The following is a 6653-nucleotide window of genomic DNA, read 5'->3' as shown; positions in this document are numbered from 1 at the left end:
AGAGAAAGAGAGAAATAGGAAGATGGTGAAGCTCCCACACAACTATTAGCCAAATAGGGAATGAAAAGGCTCAAATGAGAAGGGAAAAAGAAGAAATCAGCAATGGAATGGAAGATTTGAGAATGGGGTCATGGGTTTGCATGAAAATGGGAGGAAGATGAAGATTTGGAAGAGATTTGAGAGAGTTTGGAGAGGTTTTGGAAGAAAAGGAAAGCTTGGGGGTGGGTTTTGTGAAGGAAATAGGTAAAAGGAAGGGTTTTAAAATGAAGCCCGTGGAGGGGTGGGCCACATAAGGCCTATGGACGATCGGCCCGCGTCGGCCCGGCCCGCCAAGCCCGCTGACCGGCGATCCCTCGCCGAACCGGCGATGGCATCACCGGTCTCTGGACATATCGGCGATGCCTCGCCGATTTGGCGAGGCCCTCCTGGTCCCCCTTGGTCCAAAATGAGTGGTTCCCCCCCTGGGCCCCACTGAAAATGCCCCAAATGGCCCCTTGCATAGTTTGAGGCCTACCGGGTCATTCTGACAGAAATCCGGTTCAAATAGCGATTTCTGGAAGGTTTAAAGATGAAAAAAGGGATGATAGAACGTCTACACTCATGAATAGAGGGTTTAGGAAAGGTTTCGGGTCGCTGTGTGTGATCAGGTAAGAGTACAGACTCGATCTCGGCAAGGGTTTTCAAGAAACTTTCGCCGATAGAAGCTACAGAGCACAAACACAAAGCGAGCACCCAAATACACTAAAGTGGCGACAACGTGCAGTGTGTGACCATAACCCAGGTCCGGTTTAATCCAGATTATGCTCTGATACCAACTTGTAACGCCCTGAAATTCGGTGATCGAGCATAACTCAGCTCCCGAGTTCCAAAACATCACTTATGCAACATATTTAATGATGAATGTATGTTGACTGTATTAGTGCATAAAACATGGAATAGATTAAGCCAAAACACAGATATGCTTCAGGGACAAGTGAATAAAGCAAGCGGAAGACTTATAGTAAAATGTGTACAAGTGTAAATCCCTGAATAACATATACAACCAGATCGTGTAAAAGTGTTATTTATCAAAATTTAAGTATCAAGTTACATCATTTCAGTCCCCAAAATATATTCCAGAAATCCCGCGCATCAGACCGAGGCTCGCTAGAACCCGTTTGAAAAATGCATATAAGAGAAGGCAGCCTCGTCGTCATCCAGCTCCCGCTCTGCCTCAGACGTCGCATCCACATCTGCAACATCAGGGCCTAAGGCAGAGTCTGGTGGGTGTGAAACACCACCCCAGAAACGTGGGAGTGAGTGATCAACTCAGTGGAACAATAAGGCACTGGTTAACATGTTATCAGTTCAATCAAACAGTAATGATAAAGCAGGATAAGTAAGTAAATCCTAAGTACTCTTGTTAATGCAAGTATGAATGCAATATGATGCGTGCCCTCACGCGTACACCCTCAGCGTCTTCATCTTACGTTACGCATGACATCGCCTCAAAGTGCGCCACATCTACAAAGCACATGCAAATGCGGTGCATGGATATGATTACCAAGTTGTTATTAGTCCGTTTCACACAACAGGATTGGGAAGCTAAGATACCTTCCTCATATCACCATCCAAACAGTGATCCATACTAGGGTCGTCAATCCTAGATATCTCATACGATCATATAGTTGAGGTCGTAGCAAAGGGCTCGTCACCAATCAATGCACGCCTTTCATGCCTTTACTACCACAGATCGGCTCGTCACCTCCTTGCGGTATCCAGGTATGCTCGAGGTCACTACAAAGGGCTCGTCACCAATCAATGTAGGCCGACAGCACGAATATAGTGTCCCATACCACCATAATTGGCTCACGAGTTAAGTTGCTCACTGGTCACTACGGGGAGGCTCGTCACCCCAGCGTAGGCCGACAGCTCGACCACGGTGTCCCATACCACCATGTCCGGCTCATGAGTCTTAGCGGATCAGGTACCATGGTTATTAGGATTTCACTGGTAAGTTCGGTACCCTAGATTCAAGCAGTAGCGTCCATACATGGTTAACATACATCGGACAATCGGGTTACTTGACGAACTCGACTAGCACGAGCGCACGTTGAATTGAGCGACATAGAGTGCGCAAACACTCCGCGTGGCCAAACCACTGCCGACAACTCTAATACGACTCGGGTTCGTCTAATACGTCTTACGTGGCGAAAGCAATCTCAACCACGATTCAAAGGGTCAATTACCGATTTCCTGGACTAAGGCATAGTCCCAAACACCTTACACAACTACAGATATTCATATGGAATGTAAAGCAGTAATGGATCAACAACTCAAATCATGGTACATACACATCTGAAGAATATCAACTTAACATAAATGTAAGCATAGGAGATGCTTGAATTTAAATAACTTGGAATGTAACTGCATAAAGGAAAACATGCGCATCCATAGGAGTATTGAGAATCACTTCTCAACGCCCGCAACAAGTGTAATAAGTTACACTTAGATCAGTCATGCATTTCTACAAACACTTAGCATACATGAAACAACCTACATGACGCATGTTGAAATACATGCACTTTGACAATTCCTTTTATCAAGGAGTCGTCATACATGCATCTAGCATACATACATGACAAATAATCATGGCAAACACAAGTGCGTATTTTATACGTATACGGTACTTTATAAATACACTTAGAATACACAAATCTCAATATAGCACATGCATATCAGGAAAGTAATGTAAACATAACATTTGGCATGTGAAATCTCATCCATAGCAAGAATAAATCACTAACTGGGATTGAAAGCCTTCAAAACCATAACCTATACACTTAAAGTCCGCACCTTAAGCGAAGAAAGAACCGCTGAGCTGATTTAGACGAGTTGTCTTCGTCAACGGCGCTAGAATACCCTAAAATAAGGATAGAAATGAGATACAACAACACCAAGTCTAATCTAAGCTCTAACACAGGTTAGGGTTAGGTTAACTTACCCCAAAAGAACTCAGAATCGTTAGAAAAACGATTCAAAGTGAAGGTTCGAAGATGAAGAAGAACAAGAAAGAAATCAAGATGATTCACCAACCAATCTCTCTCACTTACTCTCTCTTTTCCACTCTCTTTCCAAGCTAGGGTTAGGGAAAATCGTATGGAAATGAGAGCTAGGGTTTAAGGACTATATATAGGCCTTAAAATGATGGAAATAAACCCAGGGTCAAGGTATACTTAGGTTATAACCAAAGCACGCCTTTCTCGATCCAACGAAGCACTTCTGGTGGGCCTATAACCACGAAAGGTCGGACTTAAGCTCCTTGACCATGGATCTAGGTCAAGCTGAGATTTCATACCGACCGGCTCTTCAGATCAGCCGTGGCGGACCACACTCAATTCAACGGTCACGGAAACTCGATCAGGTCCACAATCACTAGGATATGCCTGGGCCAACCATCCTGATCAGAGGGTGAAATTGGATCAAAATCCAACGGTCAGAATGCTTAAAATCGTCGCGCAAGCGACACGACTCAGATTCCAATAAAAGCTTAATAAATTCCAACCGTTCTCACACTCTTCACTCCGAACTCAAGAAAATCGACCCAGAACATTAGATCGACTTGATTTTTGAGGTGAAGATCAAGCCCAACTCGGTGACCGCAACAGCCTAAGATCATCGCCATCGGACTTTCGACGCGCGGTCCAGGTCCGATCTAGATCTTCCAAAAAATCCCCAGAACAACTGGATTTAGCGATGGATCCCAGATTTCAGAGTAACGTAGCGCTCACTAATCTACACGTTTAGAGCTATGCAGATACAATTTAAAGTGATTGATGCAGATTTCACAAGCAATCGAGTAAAGCGCTAATTACCCCAAAACAACTACTTAAGGAAAGATTAGCACAAAAAAATTCCAAGGTCGTTACACTTGCTCCATTTGATTTGAATAGCTCAGGTTGTAACTTCATATTGCTATTTTGGATTGGGAAGAGGTTGAGCTGGAAGGCTTCCTTTCTCCCCAATCGCATTTTTTGTCTCAAGCCCTTGTATGGCCTTTATAAGGTCTTAAAAGGCTTGTAGCATACCCTGATTAAAATGTTCTTAATTTTGAAGATGCTTTAGAACCGGATCCTCTTGAGGTTTCTTATGATTTAGAATTTGATTAGGGAATCCTTGAGGAGAAGTAGTTTGTCCATTCCTCCAACTGAAGTTTGAATGATTTCTCCAACTAGGATTATATGTATTTGAAGTGGATCCACTGAAAGGTCTTTGGTAATTATTCACGGTATTAGATTGCTCATTCAGCACCTCTTGAAAAGTAGGTATTGTTGGACAATTTTTAGTTGTGTGAATGTTGTAAGCACAAATACCATAAAGATTTTTCGTAGCCTTATCCTTCTTTAGTTCCATGGCCTCGAGTTTTCTTGTGAGATTAGCCACTTTAGCATTTATATCATCATCTTCTTTTAGAAGATATATTCTGCCCTTCTTCTTTGATTGAGTAGGCCTAGAAGTGGTGCTAGATTTTGGGGAGATGTCTCATGATTGTGCGATTTCAGCAAGTTTATCAAAGTAGTCCCACACATCATCGGAATTTTTGTTCATAAATTCCTCATTGTACATTGTCTCGATGAATTGGCACGTGGAAGATGTCAGTCCTTCATGGAAGAAATTTGTTATGCGCCACGTTTCAAAACCGTGTTGTGGGCATGAACTGACAAGATCCTTGAACCGCTCCCAACATTGGAAGAATGTTTCGTCTTCTTTTTGGGCAAAGTTCATGATCGAATTCCTGATGGTGTTTGTCTTTTAATATGAAAAAAATTTTCTTTATAAACTTAAAAATGCCGAGCTCTAAGTCCTAAAAGGGGGTGAATAGGACTATGCCAAATAAAAAATAAATGTGGAATATAAAGACAGATAGCACAATTAAATAGTAACCTCAAATGCACTAGTCTTGAGAGGTTGATACAAACTGAGTTTTAAGGACAACCTAACATAAAAAACCAAATGCTTATGGTAGGAGAACCTTACTAGAATGTTGTAAGTATCAAAAACTCAAACTTAGAATGAGGCGAAGGAAATAAACTAAATTATTACAACATTCACCACAAGCGCATAAAGTAAATTACAACATTCAGCACCACACATACATCACAACCATCATCCAAACTCCAGGAATTCTAGTGGTTCGTGTGTGTACACCAACTATTCACAAACAGCCACACAACTACTCCACTCTCAATATCCACACCCGTGGGATATTGGCTTTCACTAAGAAATAAGGTTTTTTAAGGTTCACGTTAAAACCTTCACAATTGTTTTTCAAATGGGCTATCACAATTAAAAAACCCCACGCACTGAGATTTTCTGGCTATCTCAATCAAAACCATAAATAGAGATTTTCCTGGTTGAATCTTACTAACCAAAATTATAGAAAATTGAAATATGATACTTATCTGAAGATTCTTCTTCTAATGTAGCCCGGTAGAACCAATTCGATGTAGACGTAGATGTTCATTGTCCAATCTCACAAATGAAAGGGTTTTAAGTCTACATGATTTTTAAATTAAATTAACCTGGGCTAGCTTGATTTGATTTTGATCTCAAAAGGGTAAATCAAAATTCCCTTTTTAATAGAATAGAATTGAATAAAGAGATCTCAAAATCAAATACAAAAAGCTATAACAAGAATCTAAACTTAATAAGCAATAGCTTCACAATAACAAGAACTTATCTCTCAGAATGATGGATTAATTAGGCTTAGAATGAATGAATAATTCTGAGAAACATCCTCTATGTATAGGCAGAAATTTTGTTCCCTTGACTAGTCTAAGGGCAGGTTTGATTTGTCGAAGGACCAACCAAATTTCAAAAATTCTGGTGTGATAGGATAAACCCGTTATTCGACTAGTCGAGTGGCCTACTCGACTGGTCGAGTGGGTAAAAATCTCCTTGTTGGAGTTCGAGTCGAGCCCAGTTTGACTGGTTGAGATTGTTCACTCGATTGGTCGAGTAGTGTGCATGACTGGTCGAGCCACAACAAAAAAATTTTAAAAATTCTCAACAAATCTTGGACTGGTCGAGAAACTCCTTGGACTGGTCGAGCTACTGCCTGGACTAGTCGAAGAAAAGCCTATAAACTTATACATTGACCCAAATTCAATATGCAATTAATATTACCTAACCTGTGGTCAATCTAGGGTCATCCATACCTTAAATGTGAGTTTGAAACATCGATCGCTTCGATAACTCATTTATCTTAAAGAACGTGAAGCTTGACCTTGTAGTCTTGAACTTGAGCAGGAGCTAGTGCTTATGTTCTTGAGACTTAAGGTGGTGATCTTGAACTTTAACTTGAGCTTTGAATTTCTGTTCTTGTACTTGAGCTTATGTTCCATCTTTGGCAATGTTCTTCAACTTGAAAATGTAGAAGAGTTGACGATGGTTTGAAGGTGAACTTTCCATTTATCATAACAAGATACTGACTAGAAGCGGTTTAGCACAACAAAATTTGACAATATCAGGTGCTCGAATTACAACATAGCACTTACAATCTCCCCCTTTGTCAAATTTATGACAAAACCGACTAAAGAATCACGCACCAGTTTATACACATCGCAAATCAATGTTACTCCTACTCCCCCTCAATCCAAGCAGGGTGATTTGTA

General features: G+C 41.0%; 1 non-coding gene across 1 annotated transcript; it reads left to right on the top strand.

The window, feature by feature from the left end:
- The first annotated feature begins 4675 nt into the window (after nucleotides 1-4675).
- Nucleotides 4676-4782, top strand: LOC131250326 (small nucleolar RNA R71). Its single transcript, XR_009173248.1, has one exon. It is a non-coding gene; the product is annotated as a small nucleolar RNA R71 (small nucleolar RNA).
- The last annotated feature ends 1871 nt before the right edge of the window (nucleotides 4783-6653 follow it).

This window comes from Magnolia sinica, chromosome 6 (assembly GCF_029962835.1).
Source record: "Magnolia sinica isolate HGM2019 chromosome 6, MsV1, whole genome shotgun sequence".
Classification (NCBI taxonomy): Eukaryota; Viridiplantae; Streptophyta; class Magnoliopsida; order Magnoliales; family Magnoliaceae; genus Magnolia; species Magnolia sinica.
Note: the sequence above shows the minus strand (reverse complement) of the source record. Positions and strands in the feature narration are given on the sequence as shown.